At 42.4% G+C, this 27807-nt stretch overlaps 1 long non-coding RNA gene across 1 annotated transcript; it reads right to left on the reverse strand.

Moving 5' to 3' along the window:
* Window positions 1-1982: 1982 nt before the first annotated feature.
* Window positions 1983-27081, reverse strand: LOC132492450 (uncharacterized). Its single transcript, XR_009532817.1, has 3 exons — window positions 26965-27081; window positions 11153-11244; window positions 1983-2064 (listed from the first exon to the last, which is right to left on the reverse strand). It is a non-coding gene; the product is annotated as an uncharacterized LOC132492450 (long non-coding RNA).
* Window positions 27082-27807: the final 726 nt, after the last annotated feature.

The raw sequence follows: 27807 nt of genomic DNA on the forward strand, positions 1-27807 counted from the left end.
CGGCATCAAGAAATGAGCCTCAGGAACAAGGAAACTGTATTCGACTTCCTTTCTCTTCAGACCATTTTCCTCCAACTGAACGTACCAGAGTGAAGTAAAAGCAAAGGGGAGAAGGAAATGAAAGGCCTTCCCTAAAACTGGACACCCCACCCATTAAGGTGCTAAGTAATTGAGTTCAGTGGGGAACTGCTCAGGATCCAAGGGGGCATCACGTGGAAGCCATGAATCAAATATTCGCTTAAGGGCTTCCCTGGTGGCACAGTGGTTGAGAATCTGCCTGCTAGTGCAGGGGACACGGGTTCGAGCCCTGGTCTGGGAGGATCCCACATGCCGCGGAGCAACTAGGCCCATGAGCCACGACTACTGAGCCTGCGTGTCTGGAGCCTGTGTTCCACAACGAGAGGCCGCGATAGTGAGAGGCCCGCGCGTCGCAATGGGGAGTGGCCCCCGCTTGCCACAGCTAGAGAAACCCTCGCACAGAAATGAAGACCCAACACAGCAAAAATAAATAAATAAATAAACTCCTATCCCCAACATCTTCTTTAAAAAAAAAAAAAGTATTTACCATGAAACCAAAGGATATGAAAGCTCCTCAGATGAAAGACACCATCTTACTGGCGCAAAACAAAGCACAGATAGTTACCACACATGTTTAAAATACCAACTGGTTATCTCAGTGGTACTTTGAGATGTGTAAATCACCCAAATCACTACCAGAAAGAATAAGGTCGAGAACACAGTTCTCTATGCTATAGAATTTGGACCTGGCACAAGCTCACACCCAGGTGGTATCTCACCTATGCCTCTAGCACACATGGCGGCCCGATTATACCTCCAATCACACTACACACCCAGCCCCATCACCCCCTTGTTTGTGAGAGCTGCTGCCCCTTCTTGGGCTGCCTGAATTTTCATTCGCTGCCCATGGGGTTCTGATTTGATCTATAAGAAAACACAGAAGTTATCTTCTTTCCCCAGAAGCTCACTTTAGTAGTGTCCTTGGCTCTGTGGGAACTTGCCCAGCTACTAAGGAAGAGACCAGTACTGCCAGATGCCACTGGGAACCCCACATCTCACATCCAGTTCTTCCTGATGGCCTGGATCAGTGGCTTCTAATCAAGTTCGTTTTGACAAAGAGGAGAAAGGGCATTTTCCAAGACAGCCTGTGACTCTCCTGTGTAACTTCTTTGTTCCTCTGTTTTCACTTCTTACCTCAACCGTATCTTCCCATTCTCATACACTGAGAAAGCTTTGCTCACGTGCAACATCATACAGCAGCAAAACACCATCTGCTCTTCTGAAGAAAGACTTAGCAATACTTCTGAATCTGGAAGAGAGAAAAGCAGGTAAGTGACGGTTCTAATCAGTCAGTCAGTTTGGGGCTGCCTCATTCTTCATCTCTTTGATGCTCACTTTCTTCTCATCTTCTAAAATAACCCCCAATTGAGAAGAATCTAATAGCAGCCTATTACTGTGAAATAGCCATCCCCGAGGCCTAGAATGACTTGGTGAACGGTAACAGCATAAGAATCTGGGCTGCTGATTTAGAAAAGCAGATCATTTTCTCCACCAAACAATCCCAAGAATGTCTGCAAGCCTCAGAGCATAGCTTGAGAGCATAAGTTCTAAAAATTATAGCCTCAGCAGCAAGCTACCAGATCCCACGTGGAGGTACAGAGAAGGATGGAAGAAGAGGCACATCAGAGAAAACATATTTTGGGGGTGTTGGGTAGGGAATACTGGGGGTGGGTGGGAGAAGAACTACCCATGTGCAACACCACAGGGCACACACACAGGGCACACACACAGGGCACGGGGTGCTCACCAGAGGAAGAGCACACCTCCACCCACATGTCCTAACTCTAAACCAGGTGCAGCACTTTACAGGACCTTAAATAGGGCCATGTCAACCACACATATTTTTTAAATGGCTTGTCTGTGCAAACCTCAGCAGAATTCAAAGCATTATGGAAAGCACTTGCCTCTCCTGCCCAGCCATATCCCAGTGCTGCAGGGCTGTTAGCTCTCCATCTACGATGAGAGTTTTCATTTGAAAATCAACTTCTGAAAAAAAAATAAGAGGACATGGAGAACACGATGTAAATAATTCCATCGGTTTTTACTTTCAAGCCCTATTTGGATGAGACAAGGGCCAGTAAGCCAAAGTTCAGTGAGGTAGAGAGATATGAACCTGGCCTTCAAGAAGAGTAACCTTCACAAACTAATTTTAAGTCAGACCACAGACATGTGCACAGATGCACATCCGCAGGTTGGCTGACTGGGGAAGGATTTGATCTATGGACAAAAGGAAAATCTATGTTCTATTTGCCCATGTATTTAGATGGACTCAGTTATATCTGTGTGTGTGCATGCACATAAATATGCCTATGTATATATGTATATATGCAGGTATACTCTGTATATGTACATATGGTATGCTCTCTAGCAACCGAACCGAATACTGTGGTATTTTTATGAATCAAACTGAAGTGAAATTTCGAATTTGTTATCTTGAAGGGTATAACAGAGGACCACAAATTTACACAGACACCCACTGTGTAAACCCCCCAAGTGGGCCCAGATGTAAAACTGGGTTCCAGAAGTAAACCCTCAGATGTAAACCCCCCCAAGTCATAAACATGGGGCCCAGATGTAAACCTGGGTGGAAGCCGTAACCTGCTCAGACGCCAGCTGAACCCCGCAATGCTGCGCGCAGGAGCAGAGAAGGCGAGCGCCCGATGCCCCACATGACTCACACCCGAGCCTGGACCTCAGGCAACTGCAACTAACCTGGAAGCCCCTGACAGGAGGCCGACCCTCAGGTATCTCCAGAACCTGAGGCGAGGAACCCCCGACAGGATGCCTGGGCTTCAGGCAACTCCGTGACAGGATGGCTGACCGAGCCGTGTGGCTGACAGGATCTTGGTGTTCCAGCCGGGTGTCAGGGCTGTGCCTCTGAGGTGGGACAGCCGAGTTCAGGACACTGGTCCATCAGGGACCTCCTGGCTCCACATAATATCAAAGGGCAAAAGCTCTCCCAGAGATCTCCATCTCAAAGCTAAGACCCAGGTCCACTCAAAGACCAGCAAGCTACAGTGCTGGACACCCTATGCCAAACAACTAGCAAGACAGAAACACAACCCCACCGATTAGCAGAGAGGCTCCATAAAATCATAATAAGGTCACAGACACCCCAAAACACAACACCGGATGCAGTCCTGCCCACTGGAAAGACAAGATCCAGCCTCATCCACCAGAACACAGACACTAGTCTCCTCCACAAGAAGGCCTACACAACCCATTGAAACAACCTTAGCCACTGGGGGCAGACACCAAAAACAATGGGAACTGCAAACCTGCAGTCTGCGAAAAGGGGACCCCAAACACAGTAAGTTAAGCGAAATGAGAAGACAGAGAAACACACAGCAGATGAAGGAGCAAGGTAAACACCCACCAGACCAAACAAATGAAGAGGAAATAGGCTGTCTACCTGAAAAAGAATTCAGAGTACTGATAGTAAAGATGACCCAAAATCTTGGAAATAGCATGGAAAAAAGACAAGAAACATCTAACAAAGACCTAGAAGAACTAAAGAGCAAACAAACAATGATGAACAACACAATAAATAAATTAAAAACTCTCTAGAAGGAATCAATAGCAGAATAACCGAGGCAGAAGAATGGATAAGTGACCTGGAAGATAGTGGAAATAAATACCAGAGAGCAGAAAGAAGAAAAAAGAATGAAAATAATTCAGGATAGTCTCAGAGACCTCTGGGACAACATTAAATGCACTAACATTCGAATTATAGGGGTCCCAGAAGAAGAAGAGAAAAAGAAAGGGAATGAGAAAATATTTGAAGAGATTATAGTTGAAAACTTCCCTAATACAGGAAAGGAAATAGTCAATCAAGTCCAGGAAGCACAGAGAGTTCCATACAGGATAAACCCAAGGAGAAACGCTCCAAGACACATATCAATCAAACTATCAAAAATTAAATACAAAAAAATACTAAAAGCATCAAAGGAAAAGCAACAAGTAACATACAAGGGAATTCCCATAAGGTTAACAGCTGATCTTTCAGCAGAAACTCTGCAAGCCAGAAGGGACTGGCAGGACATATTTAAAGTGATGAAAGGGGAAAACCTACAACGAAGATTACTCTACCTGGCATGGATCTCATTCAGATTTGACGGAGAAATTAAAAACTTTACAGACAAGCAAAGAGAATTCAGCACCACCAAACCAGCTTTACAACAAATGCTAAAGGAACTTCTCTAGGCAGAAAACACAAGAGAAGGAAAAGACTTACAATAAGAAACTGAAAACAATTAAGAAAACGGTAATAGGAACTACATATCGATAACTACCTTAAATATAAATGGATTAAATGCTCCAACCAAAAGACATAGACTGGCTGAATGGATACAAAAACAAGACCCATATATATGCTGTCTACAAGAGACCCACTTCAGACCTACAGACACATACAGACTGAAAGTGAGAGGATGGAAAAGATATTCCATGCAAATGGAAACCAAAAGAAAGCTGGAGTAGCAATTCTCATATCAGACAAAAGAGACTTTAAAATAAAGACTATTACAAGAGACAGAGAAGGACACTCCATAATGATCAAGGGATCAATCCAAGAAGAAGATATAACAATTGTAAATATTTATGCACCCAACATAGGAGCACCTCAATACATAAGGCAAATGCTAACAGCCATAAAAGGGGAAATGGACAGTAACACATTCATAGTAGGGGACTTTAACACCCCACTTTCACCAATGGACAGATCATCCAAAATGAAAATAAATAATGAAACACAAGCTTTAAATGATACATTAAACAAGATGGACTTAATTGATATTTATAGGACATTCCATCCAAAAACAACAGAATACACTTTCTTCTCAAGCGCTCATAGAACACGCTCCAGGACAGATCATATCTTGGGTCACAAATCAAGCCCTGGTAAATTTAAGAAAATTGAAATTGTATCAAGTATCTCTTCCAACCACAACACTATGAGACTAGATATCAATTACAGACAAAAATCTGTAAAAAATACAAAGACATGGAGGCTAAACAATACATTACTAAATAACCAAGAGATCACTGAAGAAATCAAGAGGAAATCAAAAAATACCTAGAAACAAATGACAATGTAACACAACGACCCAAAAACTATGGAATGCAGCAAAAGCAGTTCTAAAGGGAAGTTTACAGTGATAAAATCTTACCGCTAGAAACAACTCAAATAAACAACCTAACCTTACATCTAAAGCAATTAGAGAAAGAAGAACAAAAAATCCCCAAAGTTATCAGAAGGAAAGAAATCATAAATGGTGAACTGGGAGATTGGGATTAACATATATACACTAATATGTAAAAAATGGATAACTAATAAGAACCTGCTATATAAAAAAATAAATAAAATTAAATTTAAAAAAATTAGAAATGAAAAAGGAGAAGTAACAAGTCACACTGCAGAAATACAAAGGATCATGAGAGATTACTACAAGCAACTTTATGCCAATAAAATGGACAACCTGGAAGAAATGGAAAAATTCTTAGAAAAGCACAACGTTCTGAGACTGAACCAGGAGGAAATAGAGAATAAGAACAGACCAATCACAAGCACTGAAATGGAAACTGTGATTTAAAATCTTCCAACAAACAAAAGCCCAGGACCAGAGGGCTTCACAGGTGAAGTCTATCAAACGTTTAGAGAAGAGCTAACACCTATCCTTCTCAAACTCTTCCAAAATATAGTAGAGGGAGGAACACTCCCAAACTCATTCTATGAGGCCACCGTCGCCCTGATACCAAAACCAGACAAAGATGTCACAAAGAAAGAAAACTACAGGCCAATATCACTGATGAACATAGATGCAAAAATCCTCAACAAAATACTAGCAAACAGAATCCAACAGCACAATAAAAGGATCATACACCATGATCAAGTGGGGTTTATCCCAGGAACGCAAGGATTCTTCAATATATGCAAATCAATCAATGTGATACACCATATTAACAAATTGAAGGAGAAAAACCATATGATCATCTCAATAGATGCAGAGAAAGCTTTCAACAAAATTCAACACCCATTTATGATAAAAACTCTCCAGAAAGTAGGCATAGAGGGAACCTACCTCAACATAATAAAGGCCATATATGACAAAACCACAGCCAACATTGTTCTCAATGGTGAAAAACTGAAACCATTTCCTCTAAGATCAGGAACAAGACAAGGTTGCCCACTCTCACCACTCATATTCAACATAGTTTTGGAGGTTTTAGCCACAGCAATCAGAGAAGAAAAACATATAAAAGGAATCCAAATTGGAAAAGAAGAAGTAAAGCTGCCACTGTTTGCAGATGACATGATACAACACATAGAGAATCCTAAAGATGTTATACCAGAAAACTACTAGAGCTAATCAATGAATTTAGTAAAGTAGCAGGATACAAAATTAATGCACAGAAATCTCTTGCATTCCTATACACTAATGATGAAAAATCTGAAAGAGAAATTAAGGAACACTCCCATTTACCACTGCAACAAAAAGAATAAAATACCTAGGAATAAACCTATGTAAGGAGACAAAAGACCTGTATGCAGAAAACTGTAAGACACTGATGAAAGAAATTAAAGATGATACCAACAGATGGAGAGATATACCATACTCTTGGATTGGAAGAATCAACATTGTGAAAATGACTATACCACCCAAAGCAACCTACAGATGCAATGCAATCTCTATCAAACTACCAATGGCATATTTCACAGAACTAGAAAAAATTTTACAATCTGTATGGAAACACAAAAGACCCCGAATAGCCAAAGCAATCTTGAGAAAGAAAAACAGAGCCGGAGGAATCAGGCTCCTGGACTTCAGACTATACTACAAAGCTACAGTAATCAAGACAGTATGGTACTGGCACAAAAACAGAAATATAGATCAATGGAACAGGATAGAAAGCCCAGAGATAAACCCACACACATATGGTCACCTTAAATTTATAAAGGAGGCAAGAATATACAATGGAGGAAAGGCAGCCTCTTCAATAAGTGGTGCTGGGAAAACTGGGCAGCTACATGTAAAAGAATGAAACTAGAACACTCCCTAACACCATACACACACAAAAAAAACCTCAAGATGGATTAAAGACCTAAATGTAAGGCCAGACACTATAAAACTCTTAGAAGAAAACAAGGCAGAACACTCAATGACATAAATCACAGCAAGATCCTTTTGGACCCACCTCCTAGAGAAATGGAAATAAAAACAAAAATAAACAAATGGGACCTAATGAAACTTAAAAGCTTTTGCATAGCAAAGGAAACCACAAACAAGACAAAAAGACAACCCACAGAATGGGAGAAAAGATTTGCAAATAAAGCAACTGACAAAGGATTCATCTCCAAAATTTACAAGCAGCTCATGCAGCTCAATATGAAAAAAACAGACAACCCAATCCAAAAATGGGCAGAAGACCTAGACATTTCTCCAAAGAAGATATACAGATTGCCCATAAATACATGAAAGGATACTCAACATCACTAATCATTAGAGAAATGCAGATCAAAACTACAATGAGGTATCACCTCACACCAGTGAGAATGGCCATCATCAAAAAATCTAGAAACAATAAATGCTGGAGAGGGTGTAGAGAAAAGGGAACCCTCTTGCACTGTTGGTGGGAATGTAAATTGATACAGGCACTATGGTGAACTGTATGGAGGTTCCTTAAAAAACTAAAAGTAGAACTACCATACGACCCAACAATTCCACTACTGGGCATATACCATGAGAAATCCATAATTCAAAAAGAGTCATGTACCACAATGTTCATTGCAGCTCTATTTACAATAGCCAGGACATGGAAGTAACCTAAGTGTCATCAACAGATGAATGGATAAAGAAGATGTGGCACATATATATGATGGAATATTACTCAGCCATAAAAAGAAACGAAATTGAGTTATTTGTAGTGAGGTGGATTGACCCAGGGTCTGTCATACAGAGTGAAGTAAGTCAGAAAGAGGAAAAACAAATACCGTATGCTAACACATATATATGGAATCTAAAAAAAAAATGTTCTGAAGAACCTAGGGGCAGGACAGGAATAAAGACGCAGACATAGAGAATGGACTTGAGGACATGGGGAGTGGGAAGGGTAAGCTGGGATGAAGAGAGTGGCATGGACATATATACACTACCAAATGTAAAATAGATAGCTAGTGGGAAGCAGCCACATAGCACAGGGAGATCAGCTCGGTGCTTTGTGACCACCTAGAGGGGTGGGTTGGGAGGATGGGATGGAGGCTCAAAAGGGAGAGGATATGGGGACATATGTACGCATATGGCTGATTCATTTTGGTGTACAACAGAAACTAACACAGTATTGTGTAGCAATTATACTCCAATAAAGATCTATTAAAAAAATTAAAAGAATGGAAGAGGGGCCCATCAGCAGTAAAGTGATTTAAACACATTGCTGGAAAAAGGAAACTGGATGGTAATGTACTGACAAAGGGAAGAGAGTTTGGGAAAAGGAGGTCCAGAAGATGTGTGTTGAAGGTCCTACTGTACACAAAGAAGAGACAACTGGTCATGCAGAACCCCAGAGAGTGAGAAGGGGGGCTGAAAATAGAGATTAAAATTGTATACTAAGGCACACTGCCTCTCAAGCCCATAGCTGCTCTTACTCTACGAAAGAAGAGCAGATAAGCCACAGCTGATTCCAAATGCAACAAGACAGGGTTTGTCTTTTTAAAAATAACTGAATGATTCCCAAAAGGAAAGCTAAGACTTCTCTCTAAACATCCATACCCCATGCACCTAGTAATCAGGGTCCCCTGTCTGTCAGCCAGCTTCACACACAGAACTCCAAGGAAGACCATCTTTCAGAGGAGATGCCTTGAGGTAAACAGATCTACTTGCTACATCAGCTACCTAAAATGATCTGAAATTCCAAGATGACATCTGGGTAGCAAGTTTAAAAAGCAATCAGTCCAATAAGAATAGAAATTTCCTGGACTCCAAAATTAGTACTTTCAAGGAGAAAAAAACAAATTCCATGCACTGCAAAGAATAAGTAAGTTGCAAGGTATCAGTGATATCATGAAGATGGCAGAGTTTCTTTTTACAAGAAACCAAAAACTCAACCAGAGAATCCAAGAGAAATAAGCAACTTTACAAGAAAGTCATGAACCAAACACAAAACCAATTAAGAGGTAGCAAAACTTGGAACTGGCAGTACATAAAGGGGATTCATCTGACCACAAAGCTAGGAACCTTCTCTTTTGAGTGACATAGGAATAAGGACTGGAGAGAAAGAAATGAGTTTCTCAGAACCAGTGGCATAAGGTGTTGACAATTATACTAAATTGGTAAACTTCTGTATAGTTCTTTACAGCCTTTAACATGCTCTCCCATAAATCATCTCCTACTCTCTTACAGGACAACCCTAAGAGGCAGGCAGGAAGTCTGGTATGTTTATACCAGAAAGCACCACCTGTGTAAAGACAGAAAGACAACCCATTGCTTATTAGCTGGGTGACTTTGAACAAGTTATTAAACCTGGAACTCATTGTTCCCATCCATAAAAGTGGGGAATTTGCACTTTCCTCAGAGAAAGTTTGAGAATTGAATTCTTTTTAATTATGAAAAAGAGCTTCATAAACTACAAAGTCAATAAAATGTTAGTTATTAGGGTTAGACAGGACAGTTTATTATTAATCTCCATTTACAGATGAGAAGCTAATGATCAAAATGAGGAAGTCAATTGTCCCATGTATTACAGGCAGAAATTGGCAGGTCTTGATAAGGACTCAGGTCTCGTCACTACTGACTCTCACTGTTCAGGGCCTGTTTGGTCTTCATCATATGCTGTATCAGGGCAAGAAACTCTGTCTCCTTTTGCAAACATCCTCTTAGTCTAAAGATTTGGGATGACATGGAAATAAGTAAAGACAGTGGCTAGGAGAATCTGTGACTCTAGCATAAAGCAAAGGATTGGTCCATTCAAATTCTGTAATAAAAGCTTAGTATGTATGGTCTAATGACCTGTGGAGATCAGATATAAGGTTGACATTGATAATAATTCTCCAAGGATATGGGGAGAATTCTTAATAATTCCAGAGGTTTCAATAGCAATAACCCACAAAATGCAGTTAATTGTCAATCTCATTCAGTATAAATACTGGAAGGAGCATTAAAGGTTATCATATGAACAATCAGAAAAGCAAAGTGACGTGCCCAAATTGCACAATGCCACTTTCATGGATGATTATTTTTTAAGCACCCATTTTCATTTTAGCTAAGATAATTCCATTAGTTATGGAGACCACCCACATGCAGGAAGTGAATCCAGTACTGTGCTGGAGACAATGTGTACCAGCAGTTGAGAGGCTATTTATTTTAAGCATCTCTTCCCAAACTCTGTATTCAGTGATGTTGACTTGGGAGCTTGAAATCGGTAATGGCAGGAGTATTTATACCATGGAAATCGTCAAATGCTACAAATCCCTTCTTCCCTTCCTCCCCTCTCCAGAGCCTGTTGTTATTAAACATCTACCAGCACAGCAGAGTGAAACAGGCCCTACTCATTAGAAACCAAATAGAGCAAAGGCCAAAACCAATCACACCTTTGCTTTCACTTCAGCAGGTTCTCTCCTACTTCTTGCTCATCAGGGATCCTCTAGTTCTGGAACTTTCCACAGAGAAGAGAAATATGCATTTCACTTAATAAACATTCACTGAATACATGTACCTTGTAGTAAGCTGGGTGTAGGGCTGCATGACAAGGAAAGACCATTTCCCTACTGTCATAAGCAGACCCGGGACTTGAGGGCCCTTGGTTGGTAAAGACCAAGGAAAGAAAACTGAGGTTTGATGGACAAGTGTTCAGGGGATCAGAAATATTTATTAGATCTATGCAAAAGATAAGCTGCCCTTAGAAACAGAAGAAGAAATTAGGGGCCTTAAAAAAAAATTTTTTTTGTCAAGGAGTCCAATTTGACTCTGAAATCTGATCCATTTGCTGCTTCAATATGATTCCACATATTTTTAGTTGCTAATAATTCAGACACACTGAGATACTGAAGGTATCCCTCAAAGTCCAGCTGCCACATACCTACCTTTCTGAGTTTCTTTATTGTCACTGTAGATCTCCCACTTCTGTTTCACGCTGAAGTCTGTCACTGAGGGCTTCCTCAGCTTTGCATTTTTCCTGAAAGAAAAAAAAAAAAGAAAGATTTTGTTCACTTAAATAGGTTCTTCAAAGTCCTGTGGGTGAGAAACATTCTGTGTCAAAAAGGCTGATCCCAAGTCTCCTACAGAGATGGTGAGAAGGGATAAGGGAAGTAACCAAACTTTAGATGCCCAGCACGTCCATAACGGAAACCTACAAGAGTGAAAGAATTGAGGAATCTCGCAACCTAGTTATACACATCACCTGGGGTGACACCTCTATGACCACGACTCAATTGTGGTAGAGGGCTGTAACACATCAATTAACTAGCTAATTAATTACTGCTGTGTTTAATTAAAAGCTACTGGCACAGCCAAGGGCCCCAGTGCTTGCCTGAATCCTATCATGTCATCAGGACTCAGGAAGTCCTGGTGGGTTTACTGTTTTTCCAAGAGCTCACGCCTTATCTACATTCAAATCACATCACATGCAAATGTCTATGCAAGTGCTGCCCCTTAGGCTGGTATTTCTCATATGTGTCACCCCTGGTGCAGAGAAGGGCAGAAGGGCACCCCAGGAGGTCAGGGGCTGAAGCGCTCATGAGTCCAGATACCTTGGAATGTTCTTCTCTTAACACATTATGGAAATTTATATCCTATGTTCAGTATTCAAATAAAGCTTTACGTTTATAACTACTGGAATTGAGTGTAACAAGGCCTAAATAAATGGAGAATATACCAGGTTTGTTCATTATTTATTATTATTAAGATGCCAATTCTTCCCCAATTGATCTTTAGATGCAATTGAAGTCCAAGCAAACCCCCAGCAGGGGACTTCCCTGGTGGTCCAGTGGGTAGGACTCCAAGCTCCCAATGCAGGGGGCTCAGGTTCGATCCCTGGCCAGGGAACTAGATTCCACATGCATGCCGCAACTAAGACCTGGCACAGCCTAAATAAATAAATAATAAATAAATAAATATTAAAAAAGAAAAAAACCAGCAGGTTTTTTTAGTTTTGGGGGTTGATTTTTGAGTTTTTTTAGAAACTGACAACGTGATTCTATGGAAATTAGAGGACTTAAAATAGCCAGGACAACTTTGAGAAATAAAAAATTTGAAGAACTAATATTACCTGATTTTAAGACTTATCATAAAGCAATGGTCATCAAGACAATGTAACACTGGCATAAAGATAGACAACTCAATCAATGTAACAGAGCAGAGAGCTCAGAAATAAACCCAACACGAATACAGAAGACTGATTTTGGACAAAGTGCAAAAGCAATCCAGCAGAGATAGTCTTTTCAACAAATGGGCTGAAACAATTAGATATGCACGTGCAAAAAAATGAACTTTGATCCATACCTTGCAAAATGGATCCTAAATGTGAAACCTAAAACAAAAAAACTTATAGAAGAAACGTAGGAGAAAGTCTTTGCAAACTTGGGGTAGGCAAAGATTTCTTAAACACCAAAAGCATGATCTGTGAAAGAAAAAATTGACAAATTGGACTTCATCAAAATAAAACATTTCTACTCTTCAAAGACACTGTCAAATTAGTTCCGCTCATTTTATTCACAAGAAAATTCTGGTTTGGAGAACCATTTCTATGGCCACTCTACTCTCCTATCTCATTTCCTTCAAACTTCCCATCTTCTAAACACTCTTAGGTGCTCACTGTCCTCAAATATTTCGCATAGCACCCAACACATAATACATAAATTTTCAACAGAGGAGACAAATATGTTATCTTGGTTGACTTCACATCATCCCATCCCTTAACTATTTTTTTTTCAATTTTTGAGACTGAAGAGTTGGGAAATAGCTTTATCCCTCCCTAGTCAAAGTATATTTTAATATCAGTCTCTGATCAAAACCAAAACTCTTTGCATTTCCTATCTAGAAATCAAACACTGCACATCAGTCCAGGCTCTCCCAAAAGTCACCTGTTCCATGAGGCCTGCCTGCCTGCCCTGACTGATTCAACCACAAGAAATCCCTTCCCCTGTCACATTTTATCTGAAGCTCTGTGTGCTGAGTTTTCTGTGGATGTTTATCTTCCCAGTTACCCTATCAGTCTCCATACCCCCTGCAGCACCCAGAGATCCGACTGGCAACAGATCCTGCATTAATGAATAAATGAGGTCGGAGCCCAGGGAAGAAGGACACAGTGGGAGGTGAAGTGAAGAAGGCGGTGTTCTGTACAGGATCTGAGGCAGGTGAAGGACTCTGCCGCTGGGAGGGTAAAGAACACAGTGGTGAGGAAGGAGCAGGGGACCCTTGCCGGGCACAGAGTCAGGAAGGAGACAAACGATGGGAAATCTGATTGACAAGCTGAAAAGGGTCAATCCCCCTCTGAACACAGTGAGAAAGGAGAGATTCTAGAAAGCACAACAGATTGCATCTGAAATCTACAGTCAAGAGCATACACTCCACTTCAACCTGCTGGTTGCCTTCTCCTTCCTTTATTTTTCCTTCTTCTCCTTTTACATTGTTTCAAATGGGGGAGGTGCCCAATATTTCCTATATAACCTACACTAAGAACGCTGAAAAGACTCGAAAATTATCAGCTGGAGAAACTGTCTGTCCTACAGGGATCTGTAACTAATATTTCTGATATGCAGAGATCCCTTCGTTTTCTTCCATCTCAGAATTGTGTCTTTATGGGTCGAGGTTACTGAAATCGGAACTCTGGCTGAACGGCTAAAACAATGTTGTGAATCCTAAATATATTTCAATAACAAACTAGGATGCATTTTTAATAAAAGAATATTTATGTTTAAGTTTATAAGCATTATTATATGTATGTAAGTACCCACAAATCAAGTCACATGATTATGTAGATGAAAACGCACTTAAAATCCTGCGTAACATAGATTACCCACCACCAGCTTCTACAGAAGGTGAGGACTTGCTTGTCTTTCTACATCTCCCAATGACTTCTTAATGTACTATAGAACCATGAGTCCCAGTAAAGAGCTCACTTCCTCTCCTAAAATTAGCATATTCTGGGATATAAGTGCCTTCTATCTGTTCACTCAGCAGCAAATGGATTTCTTGAATTCATATTTAATATATATTGAACACCTACTACTAACTATTGAATGATTGGCATTTAGCTATATTATTCTTGATATTGTGGAAGAATAACTGTTGGGTGCATAAGCTATAGCCGAATTTTCTTCAACAGTTAAATCTTGACCTTACACTTGAGTATATATGATACTGGCAAGAAAATCTGTTGGAGATTGTGTACAACCTGCTCTGGCCTTCTTAAAAGTCTTTCTCAAAGGTTACAAGTGTTTACTCTGAAAAATCATGTAATTAAATGAGAATTTATTTTCTATGATGTCTTTGAACTATCTTAAAACTATCCGTACACATGTAGAGTTTGTTTAGTTACTATACAAAAAACATATCACAAAAAGAAGTCTTTAATCTACTTTTAATTTAAAAATCATTGATTTTTACCTACCTACCCTGCTACCTAACCTTCAAACACAAAGATAAACCAATCATCGTTTTCCAGTCTCTCTGTTTTATGCAGATAGACCAAAAAATATCAAACTAAAGCAAAATTATAGAGATTTTCTTACAAATTTTCTTCAACACATTTCCCCTTTAAAACAAAATGTTGTTGACATCTTCAATTTCAACAGTTAAAACCCTTTGAGACATCATCTCATTCAATGATGCCTGGGGTGTATTTTCCACAAGGTAGAAGTTTCCTGAGATACTCTCCACTTCATTGCTTCCCCAGAAACCTGCAGGAAATTTTAATTACTTTTTCATTTAATTTTCTAAAGAACCGAAGGGTGATTTTCTGGAATGTGATTTTAAAAAGAAGGTAGCCGGGGCTTCCCCGGTGGCACAGTGGTTGAGAGCCCACCTGCTGATGCAGGGGACACGGGTTCGTGCCCCCGTCCGGAAAGATCCCACATGCCGCGGAGCGGCTGGGCCCGTGAGCCATGGCCGCTGGGCCTGTGCGTCTGGAGCCTGTGCTCCGCAACGAGAGAGGCTGCAGCAGTGAGAGGCCTGCGTACTGCAAAAAAAAAAAAAAAAAAAAAAAGAAGGTAGCCAAAAATCCTATTAAAATCTTTTCCACACTATACCAGGATCATTTTCCCTGAAAAATAGTCCACTTTTGTGCTCCCAGAGCTACAGCCCGCTAAAAGAGCAAACAACCTTCAGATCTGCAAACACTATCTCCTGAAGAAATCTGACCTCAACCCCTCAGGAGATCCAAGAAAAGAAAAGTCAGTCTTTGGGACTTCCCTGGTTGCTCAGTGGTTAAGACTCCACGCTTCCAACGCAGAGGGCCCAGGTTTGATCCCTGGTCAGGGAACTAGATCCCACATGCATGCCACAACTAAGAGTTTGCATGCCACAACCAAGACCCTGTGCAACCAAATACAAAAATTAATTAATTAATAACAAAAAAAGTCAGTCTTCTCTTAATTGAGTTACCACTTAACTCACTGGTTCATCAGATAAGGAAAAAGCAATTTCAGTCAGCTGTGTATTTACATTTATCTCAATTTACATTTTTCATCCCCAAACTTCACTGGTTTCCAGTTCTGGTTCCCTGAGGTATGAGCTACCCTCTCTCACCTGTGTGGATAACATCCCTTTTGGGCAGTACAACTGGCTTAAAAGCTACTAAACAAAACAGAAATAAATGCTGAATGGTTTCTTTAAATGCAAGTGGTACTAAAGAAGGAGCCATTATAAAGTTATTACAATAATCTGCTTGAGTGGACAAGGAGAACCCACAAAGCAGTAGTATCTGTTTACCTCCATATACAGTTTTTGTAGCATTTTTCCAAGACAAAAAAAAGAGCATTAAAGATAATCTCAATGACCAATGATTGGGCTGGGGGCCCAAGACACAGGTGCAAGCCCATATCTTGCTTATGGCTTCATATCAGCATAAGACTATGCCCACTTTTGGCTAGACACCTACTTCTCACATGTATTCATAATATTATAAATCCATGTTTTATGTTTACCTTTCTAAATGACATAATTTCTACAAAGATAATTTAGAACTACAGTGTCTGCTTTGGGGAATGTTCAAAATGAACAAAAGGGGGAAAGGGGTTAAAATATGCATAAAAACAGAAAAGGAATAAAACTGCAAAAAATACCAATTTCAAAATGATGGCAGCACTCCAGTCATCTGAAACTCACATATCTGGCACCATGAAGAATCCAAAAGAAGACTGAAAGTCAGGAAAGGATGAACAGCACCTTGTGAGACACCCCTCTTTGGCACAGGACTACATTCAAGGGGGTTTAAAACTCAATTCTAGTATATCTGATCATTTTGCTTTCTGAGTCTTCAGCAAACAAAGGTACTCAGGAAGGAAGGAAGGAAGGAAGAACCAACAATAGTAAATTGTAACCTGGCAGCCAGACAGCAAAAACAGAAAATGCACACAGGAACTCAAAAAGCCAGGCTGAACTACCATTCCCCAAATCCTGAGGATATCACTATACTACAGTCCAGGATGAAACTCGGCTTCATAATGATGGCCCTGAGTTAGCAAGGAAAGCTGAAGGTATTTTGCAAACAGTTATTAAAAGCAAGGCATTGGGTGACTCCATATGTTTACCAAAAGACATGTGACAGACTGCCCATGGCGGCACTCTACGCAACAGCCACAAAGTAGACAGTACCCAAATGGCCATTAACAGTAAAACAGATAAATGAATTGTGATATCTTCACACAGTGAATACTCTACAGCAGTGGAAATGACAGATCTACAGCAACAAGCTCACAAGCATAATATTGAGTGCAAGAAGCCAAACCCATGTAGTAAGGAAAAGAACAGGCAAGAGATCATGCCTGGGGGTCAGGGAGGGGCTGTAGGGATTGGTTGGAAGGGAGCACAGGAGCTTCTAAGGAACATGCTGTTTCCTGATCTGGATGCTGAATATGCGAGCATTCCATCTGGAAAGATTCAGCAAGCTGTACACCAAGCTCTGTGCCCTTTTCTGTATGTGTATTTGTCTCTGAAGAACACATTCACAAAATATTATACAATATACTTGATGAAGTATAAATTTCTTATCTTCGTGGTAAATCCAATCATGAACACTTCACAATTCAGATTTCAAGTAACCAGAGGCAACCCCAGGCAAAATTTGAAGCACATGATGTTTATCTTTCCTCCCTCAGTTCCACATTCTCTTTCTGGGGCTTTTCTATCTTTTGAAAAGCAACTCCCCCCGACCAAGCGTGGTCACACACCACGCCCTCCCCGTTTCTCATTTCCTCAGCAGAGTTTAATACACACACAAATCTCCCAGGGATCCCGTTAAAATGCAGATGCCTCAGTAGGTCTGTGGTGGGACCGACCTAGAGCCTGCATGTCTAGAAAAACTCCCAGGTGTGGCCAATGCTGCTTGAGTGAGGCCTCGAGCTGCAAAGCCTGAGAAAAGACGTGATTTAAAATTAGTGCCTGCCAAGCTCCTGGGTGCTGAGGAATGCCTCATCCCGGGAATATGAGCATGGAAGTTTTAGGACCCATGTCTGGTGAAACATTCTTGGCTTCCCAATACCTGTCAAATTGCATCCCTATTAGCTCTACCAACTCAGGGACAAAAACTAGTAGTTGGGGACAGTAAAGTAAAAACCTGCTCCTACTCTAGGGAGTTTTGCTCTGTTTCTCATGAAAACTTCACCTTTGGACTTGTTAGCATAGTGCCTTTCCCATAGCACTTACAGGAGGGAGGGAGGGAGGGAGGGAAGGAGGGAGGGAGGGAGGGAGAAGAAGGGAAAGAAAGAAAGGAAGTGAGCAAGCAAGCAGTTAGTTTGCCTGGGAAAGTGCAGCAATGTAAAGTGCTGGTGTGACTTGCCAGATGGCTGAGAGGCTGCTTAAATCCAAGATGTCTCTTCCATGAGGGGCTCAGTTTGCAGTTACGAATATTTTCATGAAGAGTGAGGTTGTAGGGTGAGAATGGAGGGGTAGACACCAGGGTGAGTAAGCCCTCTTCTCCCAGGGCATCTCAGAGCCATGAACACAGATAGGGAAAGCCTCTTCCTGGCAGATAGAAAAATGTTAATAACTTTAAAGCCTCCCCAGAAACTTGGTATGTGGTTTTGAAGTGTTTCGGCATTTGGAAGGGGTACAAGGGGAATATAACATATGTATAGGGATTTTTCCCAGATTCAAATAAATATTTGAAAATTTTCTGGTGTGTATTTTATAAGATGGAAGCAATAAAAAAAAAGAAAGAAAGAAATGCTCTCTGATCTTTCCAAAACATTCCCGTAACATAGGGAATCTCGAAAACAGAGTATATGTAAAACATTTTATTTAATAGCTGCAGTGGTTAATTTTATGTGTCAACTTGGCTAGGCTGCAGTGCTTACGTATTTGGTTGTACGTGTCTGGACGGTGCTGTGAAGGTCTTTTGTATGTGAGATTAATAAAGCAGATTACCCTCCATAATGTGGGCAGGCCTCTTCCAGTGAGTTGAAGACCTTTAAATGAAAACTTATCGTCCCCAAGAAAGATGGAATTTTGCCAGCCCACTGCCTTCCCGAATCTCCAGCCTACCCGCCCAGCCTGCAGATTTCAGACTTGCTAGCCTCCACAATTGTGTGAGCTAATTCCTTAAAATAAATCCACCCCCAGCCCCCGCCTCTATACACTCACACACACACACACACACACACACACACACACTCTCACATCTTACTGGTTCTGTTTCTCTGGAGAACCCCAACTAACATAATGGATTATGTCATTGTACTTTCATTGGAGTTAATCACATAAACAAATACACCAGCTTCACAGTGAATAAATGTTAGCACTGCTTAAAAGAGTTGAGTAAGATTATTCAGCTTACTTGGTTGAATAAGTTGAACTCAAGAAGAACTGAATTCTTATTCAGCTACTGAATGAGAACTTTAATTTTGAATATCATTCAGCAGAATAGGTCACTTTTTAAGGGCCCAAATGCTCACATAATATAACATTTTAATTCTCACAGGGCTCATTAGGATTGTAACAGCCTATCTAATAGATCAGAGGACTTCTGTGGACAGATTTTATTAGTCCAAAGACAGCTTATTCACTGTAATCTTTTAGGAGAGAGGCAATACATTATCTTTTTAGACCAATATAAAACCGCCAGATCTGTACACATGGAATCAATCTAATGCACATTTCTGGCTCAGTGCCTTCCTTTAGCCTCCCATGAATTTGTACTCAAGACTAGGACTGCTCAGACAGAGTGCATGTTCCTAGAGCCTCAATTAGCTCGTCCCCTCGGTCAGTAGGTGAGAGATGCAGAAGTGAAAGCTGCATTTCCCAGCATGTCAGTGCTCTGTGCCCAAGTAACAGCCACCAAATGCAAGCCTATTACCGCCACTGAAGGTAGCCAGCTGCCAGTGAACCCAGTGCTAGGCACAGTGCCCACTCCCCGGGGACTTCCTGCTGGCACAGACATTCCACATGCTTTGTGTTTGTTCATTTTGTCCTTGTTCCCGTAACTTGGTAGCCACAACCCATACACCTCCATCCATCAAGTTACCTTCACCGTAAAAAAATAAAGAAATAAACTGCAAAATCCTATATTTTCACTGTTTAAAACATCTACAGTTTATCCTGGACTGATTTTCTGGACTGCTGCATGTCTCTGTCTATTAAGAACGTAACGTGGGGTTTTTTTTATTGGGCTAATATCTTATTAGGATTGTTACTGTTTTTGAGTATTCTGGCTGCAAAGCTGTACAGATATGGAGAGGTCGGCCCCATTCCTACTTTTTTTTTTATATGTCTTGTGTGTGTTTGCAGAATATTAGTTTTTTTCTGGAATGCACATACTACGTTAGAGCAGAAATGCATGCACTATTATTCATTCATTAACATCCCCAAGCTACTCATATCTGCCAGACTGAAGTACAGGCTATGCCAACAGATCCCCAAGGAGGAAAACAAAAAGTATTTACATCACCAACACTAACACTAGTTTACGGCATGTCTGTCAGAAAACATGACATACAAATGTCCTAAAACACGGATTTTCTAAGCAAATGTCAGTTGACTCCTCAGAAATTCTTCTGCCTCAGCCAGAACAGACTGTAACCCTGCTCTATAGGAGAAAGAATTACAACGTGACTGTGTCACACCAGGGGATGCACTGTGCGGCCACCACGCCTAAGAAGATGGGCAACAAGCCAGCACATGCTGCCTCAACACCCCTGACCCTCCACCTCGGGACCAGGCAGCCACAGATGGCTCACAGCAGCGGAGACTTCCACCACTGCATTCAGGTTTCAAAATGAATAACTCACTTGCACTTTTTTGTTTTCTAGCCAGACATTAAAACAAACAAACAAACAAAAACACTCTAGGTCAGAGATACCATTATGACAACATGGCCACTTGAGCATGCTCCATAACTGTGTAGTTGTAAATGATCACAAGTGGGTATCATGGCTGAACATTCCCCAGAATGTCCCCCCAAAATTTTTAAAAATTGAAATAAAAAAAATGAAATTGAAGAGAGTGGTTGCCATCAGTGTGGGGCGGTGGCAGGGGGCGGGGATGGAGCTCTCAGAATCTCTTTATCTGGAGTGTTTCTGCCTGGTCACCTGAAAAGGACAGGTATGAGGACATTTAAGGGGAAACTCTTGATGGAGCCTGTATTTGGGGCTGACAAAAATTACAAGACACAGAGCTTTTGTAGCTATCCAAATTTCTTATCTCTATAAAAAAGAAATTGGATATTTCCATAGTTTTTCTCTCCTTGTGGTTAAGAAACATATAACGTGAAATCTACCTTCTTGACAAACTTGTAAGTGTGCAGTACTGTCACCTACATGCACACTGTTGCAGAGCAGATCTCTAGAGCTTGTTCATGTTGAACGACTGAAACTCTCTAACCCACGGAACAGCCAGCGACTCTTCATTTCCCAATCCCCCAACCCCTGCCAACCACCATTCTACTTTCTAAGGGTTGGCTATTTTGATACCTCATGGAAGTGGAATTATACATTATTGGTCCTTCTGTGACTGGTTTATTTCACTTAGAATAATGTCCTCAAGGTTCACCCATGTTGTCACATACTGCAGAAGTTCCTTCTTTTTTTTAAAGCTGAGTGATATTCCACTGTATGTATACACCCCATTTTCTTTATTCATTCATCTGTCAATGGACACTTCAGCTGTTTCCAACTCTTAGCTATTGTGAATAGTGTTGCACTGATCATGGGAGTGCAGATATCTCTTCAAGATCCTGATTTCAATCCTTTTGGATATACATGCAGAAGTGGGATTGCTGGATCATATGGTAGTTCTATCTTCAATTTGTTGGAGGAAACTGCATACTGTTTTCCATAGTGGCTGCACCACTTTACATTCCCACCAACAGTGTACAGGTTCCCAATTTCTCCACATTCTAAATAGCACTTATTACCTTCTGTGTTTTTAATAACAGCCATCATAACAGGTATGAGGCAATATTTCACTGTGGTTTTGATCTGCATTCCTCTGATGATTAGTGATGTTGAGCATCTTTGTATCTCCTCAAAAATTTTTTGCCTGAAGGACAAAATATTCCAGCAATGAAAGGAAACACCATTGTGGTACCAGAAAATATGACCTCTCATCACTAAATTCCCTTATTTTGATCAGAAATCATTCCATTCCAATGATTTTTTACCTGTCTTAAAACTGTGACAGACAGGTACTTCCAGCTTCAAATGAAGAGAAGGAAAGATATCAGGGGAAAAGGTGTTCTGGATATCTCAGTGCTTTCAGAGCTCAGCCCTCCTCCCCCAAGGACACACCTATCAGGGCAGCATAACCTGGAGGTAGAAAATATTGTACAGCACTACCTGTTGAGCCTGAACAAGGTAACTCTGAAATGACAAGAATATCCAAGAGCAAAAAAGAGAGTAAAGATAGACTAGCTTTGGGTCAAAATATGATCCCACAAACTTGAAAGGGGAAGAAGTAACATGATTAAAGGTCTAAGGGCACCATGGAACCACATGTTCACGGATCTTCAAAGCAGGATCACAACTGACACTTGAATTTACCAGGGCATATTCACAGGAAGGAAACAGGGGCTGCAAACTGGAAATGGTATCTTTCCCACCTCATGGAGTATGCAAAATGAGAAATTTCTACTTAAAAGCCGATGTTTCACCATCCTTTATAAGCTGGCATCGCTGGCGACACTGGGCCTACATCCTGCCTGTCAGCATCTGTCCGTCCCCCCAGCAGATAAAGCAGAGGCTGCTACTGGGCCCCAACTCCGTTCTATCGGGTCAGTGTTACCTGCCTGGCCGCGGAGGCCTCTGAGTTTGTGAGCCCCTCTCCATGACATCAGTCACAGTCCACGGGATGGTGAAGATGGGAACCTGAAGATAATCTGACCAGGACCTAGAATCTCTCTTGTTGAAACTGTATCATCACCACACAAGATAAGTGGAGATAAAGTCTCTACTGAAGAGAGGAAAACACTGCCTGAATTTAGTAGGTGTGTTTGATTTCCAACCCCCAGTGAGACCTGGACCCAGACCATCCACCTCATGATTCTTCCCATTCATTACACTCACTGGTGCCTCTGGAGAGAGAGCAGCTGGCCAAGAAACTTGGATTTTTGACTGGATATGATTTTTAAGCACCCAGTTCCTAGCACAGTCCCAGGCACATGTGGGTACAAAAAAAATCTTTTTTAAATGAAGTAATTAAAATGAATGACATAGGAAAAAAGCAAGAAGAGTTTCTTCTGTGGGCAAATGGCAAACATGATCCTTAAGACTGGGACCAATTTAAGATGAACTTCTTCCACAATATTTTTGCCCTCAATTTAAATGATGGACAAGATCAGTAAGCAATGAAAAATGGAGAAACTAATGTTTTCAATCTTTTAGAGTTCTTGAGGAGTTCAAGTCCCTTTAGAACAGTATTTCTCACACTTGACTAACACGTAGACCTTATTAAAGAAAATATCTCCTATGGATTGCAGAGTTGATGTAAATATTGTCTATATCATGTTACGAACTATGAACAAACATAAACAGATATAAACTGACTATAATTATAGTTCCAAAACATTAATGTGCCCAACACACGTTTGAAAATCAATGGAATGATAATTAACAACATTCACTTAATCCAACAAGGGATGCACTTCCACTGAAACTACATCCCCACAGCTAATGTCAGTAGGCACTGGCAGCTTGTGTGCTGCACTTTTGAGTTACATTTACAAGATCAAAACCCCATTCCCCATCACTTTTCCATTGAGAACACAGAGACTCCAACACTCTATGTTGTCAATCAGGTCATTTTACACAGACACATCACTTACACTAAGCCCACTGCTGTGCCTTCCTCATCAGCCCATGACAAGTGGTGCTGTGGGTGCCACATAACCAGTCTGAAACAAAGAGGCAGGTTTTGAAATGCTGTAGCCAAATCTGTCATGCAAGGGTCATCCAGGTGATTGCAAATGTGCTCCAAATAAGTTGTTTTATATTATCATATAATGATAACATAAAATGAAAACAAAAATGTTTAGTCTTCTAAGACTCCCAAGCATACAAGACCCAAAGGGCCCCTGATTGGAGAAACATTCTTGGCATGAAATGTCCATAGTCCGAGGATGTGACCAGAGGTATTTTTCCATTTATTATACTGCATCCCAGGTCCTTCAGGTGTTAGGAACTCCTAGGTTTTTTTTTTTTTTTTTTGCGGTATGCGGGCCTCTCACTGTCGTGGCCTCTTCCGTTGTGGAGCACAGGCTCTGGACGTGCAGGCTCAGCAGCCATGGCTCACGGCCCAGCCGCTCTGTGGCATGTGGGATCTTCCCGGACAGGGGCACGAAGACGTGTCCCCTGCATTGGCAGGTGCACTCTCAACCACTGCGCCACCAGGGAAGCCCCTAAGCCTTTCTCTTTTTGTCCACACCATAAGGCAGAGTAAACAAGCTCTCATCAAAATCTGACAGCAAAGCTCGTAACAAACAGTGAGATCTGAGGTTAAGAGCAGGCCACTGTCCCAATGGCCAACACTGGTAGTCCTCTAAGGATGGAAAAGCCAGAATACCTTTCTGGGGCCAGGAGGCCAAAAAGAAATTACTATCTTGAGATAAAACTCAAATATCAGAACCAGAAGGGGTCACCACCAGCAAGCAGAGCTCAGAAAAACTAAGCCACACACAGATTCCTGCCAGACCCAGGCACAAGGTTTGGAAGGTTCAAGGTAGGCTGTGGTTTTCACAGACAGGTAGGCTTCTCCCACTCAGCAGTAATGACACACATAATTGTGACAGAGGATATACTGAAGGGAAAAAACAAAAAGCAACAAGCCAGCAACAATTAGAAAATAAAGATATATAGAGAGAGATACAGATAAAGATATAGATAGATAGATAGATAGATAGATAGATAGATCTTTATGCATCTGTCTCTATATATCTCCAGTTATGAATGTATAAAAGGCAGAGAATCTCTGGAAAGGCTGTGGCTAGCACACTGATAGGCCCCAAAGCCAGTGCCAAAGGAAAGTATTACACTCAGTCAAAAACACTCGGTGGCTCAGTGGTTAAGAATCCGCCTGCCAATGCAGGGAACAAGGGTTCAAGCCCTGGTCCGGGAAGATCCCACATGCCACGGAGCACCACAACTACTGAGCCTGCACTCTAGAGCCCACGAGCCAAAACTACTGAGCCCGCATGCCACAGCTACTGAGCCTGTGCTCTAGAGCCTGTGCTCCGCAACAACAGAAGCCACGACAATGAGAAGCCCGTGCATCACAACAAAGATTAGCTCCCTCTTGCCGCGACTAGAGAAAGACCGAGAGCAGCAACGAAGATGCAATGCAGTCAAAAATAAATAAATAAAAACAAATACATTTTTAAAATAAATAAATAAATACTGTATTTAAAAAAAAAAAAACAACACTCTTCCAGGGCCGAGGCTCAACCCACCATCATGCCTCAAGGCTGAAACAAATCTTTATCTCCTTGGAGAGCATAAGATATTACTGGCCATATGAGTGAAAAAAAATATTGATCTTCAAACACTACAAACACAGTCCAAAGCACCCAGATGCTCACATTTGGAAGATACTCAAGAGCTGAGATCAACCAGTGAAGAGCGGATTTAACCCTCGCATCTCAAGCTGCCTCAGGGCCATTCTCATTGACTGGGAAGAGAAGGGAAACTGAGGCACTATCTAATCAATCAGTCAGTGTCTCTCCATCCATCTGCTCGTCTTCTGCCCCCTCTCACCCTGTCCCTCTCCCTCTGTGTCTCCAGATCACTCTCTGTGTTTATTTCTCTCTTTGCGTCCACCTCTCCTCTCTTCCGTTCTCATCTTGCAAAGCACCACATCATGTAGGTAAAGTGGGTTTATGAAGCAACTGCACTATTACAAAAGAAGATGATCAGAGGGAAAAGCCCTAAAGTGGAACCCAAGAAAGGGAAATGTAAAGGAAACGCTGACCAATGCTGAAACCATGCCTCTGTGTACTTGTAGCTATGTGTTTTAAAAAATCTAGTGAAGTGGGATTGGTGTTCAACTGTTGCTCTTTTCCTCTCTATTTTAGCCATCATCTTTCTAGTTGTACAGACATGCTGAAGTAAACCATTTTGACAACCCATATACAGGTCACACATGGGTAGTTTTGGTTCCTTCTCCATTAAATTTCTTGCTTCTAAATTATTCAACAAAAGAGTCCTCTTCAACACTGTGTGTGTAGAAAAGGTGCAAATCACATGAAACAGCTGACAGCATGGGTCCAATTTTGGCACCTGAACGAATCCCACCCTAGCCCTGTCTGGCAGGTCACCAATCACACTAACCCCTGCTACACTAGATGCACCCACCCTGGGTCTGTCCCTGGTCTGGCTACTGTGGCACAACCAGTGCCCATGCACAAACCCATTGTGGTTCCAGTGCCAGCTGGACCCTTGTGTTTCTGTTTCTAAGAATGCGGGGTTCTGGGTTAATTTATCAACGTGAATCAGTCCACAAACGACACTCGCTATCACTACAAATGGAACTGAGAAAACTCTGAAAAGCTTCAGCTCTGATTAGAGGAGAGAGATGAATTCCTCTTATGCCCTTGCCTCAGTCAAATGCTCAACGTGTGCGTGCGCATACATTTCTTCATCAATTTCTCCAGCAACCAGAGATAAGAAAGTCTACGACCCTGTTTAATTCTGAAAATCAAACAAATGAGCTTGTAAAGTAGTAGGCATCCATGAATATTTGTGTGCAGCAATATAAATGCACAACAATGTCTTGTTTTCTATGTAGTAGCAGGAAAACAGGGAGTACAAAAACTGCTATAGCGAAAGCCAAACTGTCTAACAGCCCGGGTCACGGCTCAGGTGCCGCTCAGGTGCATCCAGGAGGCCTGGAGTACAAGGTGCCGTAATCAAGTCGTTGAGAAGTGGGAGCGCTCCTAAATCAGTGTCTGGGAAGATTCTCCGGACGCTGCGGATTTCACTTTGGCCTGTATAACTAACAAAGTGCCCTTTGCAGGGCTCAGATATGACCAAGTAAAACTTTCTCCCCAAACTCTGACTCTGAACGCATTCCCTTTCCTTAACGCTAGGGCATCTCGTCTTGGGGAAGTTAAAGCGAGTCGGTGAAGGGAGAAAAAGGAACTCAGAGAGAGACTAGGCGGCTGCACACTCCGCAGTGTAAGGAGGAGAGATGGCAGCGCCCCTGGGAGGACAGGAAACACCACCACCACCTCCCGCCCTCCCAACTACACACACACCTGGGGATGAACTTGGCCTCGTCCCAGAGTCGTGCCTGGAAGTCCTGCCAAGCCTAGCCAGGGCTCGCCACGTCCCAGGAGGCGGCCAGAGCCGCCGCCGCGTCCTTGTCGCCCTCGTCCTCCTCGCTGTCCCTGGGGTCGGACCCCGCCTGGTTCTTGCGGCCCCCAGCCAAGGCGCCGTCCACCGCGGCCGGCCCAGCAGAAGCCGAGAGCAAACTCCTGGAAGGTGAGGCGCAGTCGCGATCGGCTTCCAGCCTCCGGAGCCGGCCTAGGCGTCGGCCGAGAGCACGCGCAGCTCCGCCCACAGCGTGCGGAACTTCTTGCGCTCCAGCTGCCCTGAGCGCTTCGCAGGCGACGAAGATGGAACGCAGTCCGGTCAGCTCCTCCAGGTCCCCGTCCGGCTTCGTCCCGCCTGGTGGGGCCAACCGAAAGGGCTCCGCGGCGCGACGGGGCACGCGGTCCGCCCCGGCTGTGGCGACAGCGGGGAGTCCGGAGCCACCTGCTGCCCCCGGGAGCCGCGGCAAGTTCGGCGACTCGGGCTGGTTTGGCCACTGGCGGGAACCTCCGGGCGGGGCGAGGCGCCTGGGTGCGTCGTAATGGAGCGCTCCGACGTGGCTTCGCGTTCTGCCAGCCCTGGAGCGGTGCCAGCGCGCCCCTGACCCCGCGCAAAAATGCCCGCCCGCGACTGACACCCCGGCGCGGCCGCACGCGCCTTCCCGGCGGGGCCTGGCTTTGCCCAGCCTGGGAGAAGGAGCGCCCAGCTCTGGTTCCCACGCCTCCGGGATCCCGGCTGTGCTTCCCGTGCAGAGCTCTGGAGCCTGGGTTTGGGGCTCTTGGAGTTGG

The sequence above is a fragment of the Mesoplodon densirostris genome, chromosome 6 (assembly GCF_025265405.1).
Source record: "Mesoplodon densirostris isolate mMesDen1 chromosome 6, mMesDen1 primary haplotype, whole genome shotgun sequence".
Lineage (NCBI taxonomy): Eukaryota > Metazoa > Chordata > Mammalia > Artiodactyla > Ziphiidae > Mesoplodon > Mesoplodon densirostris.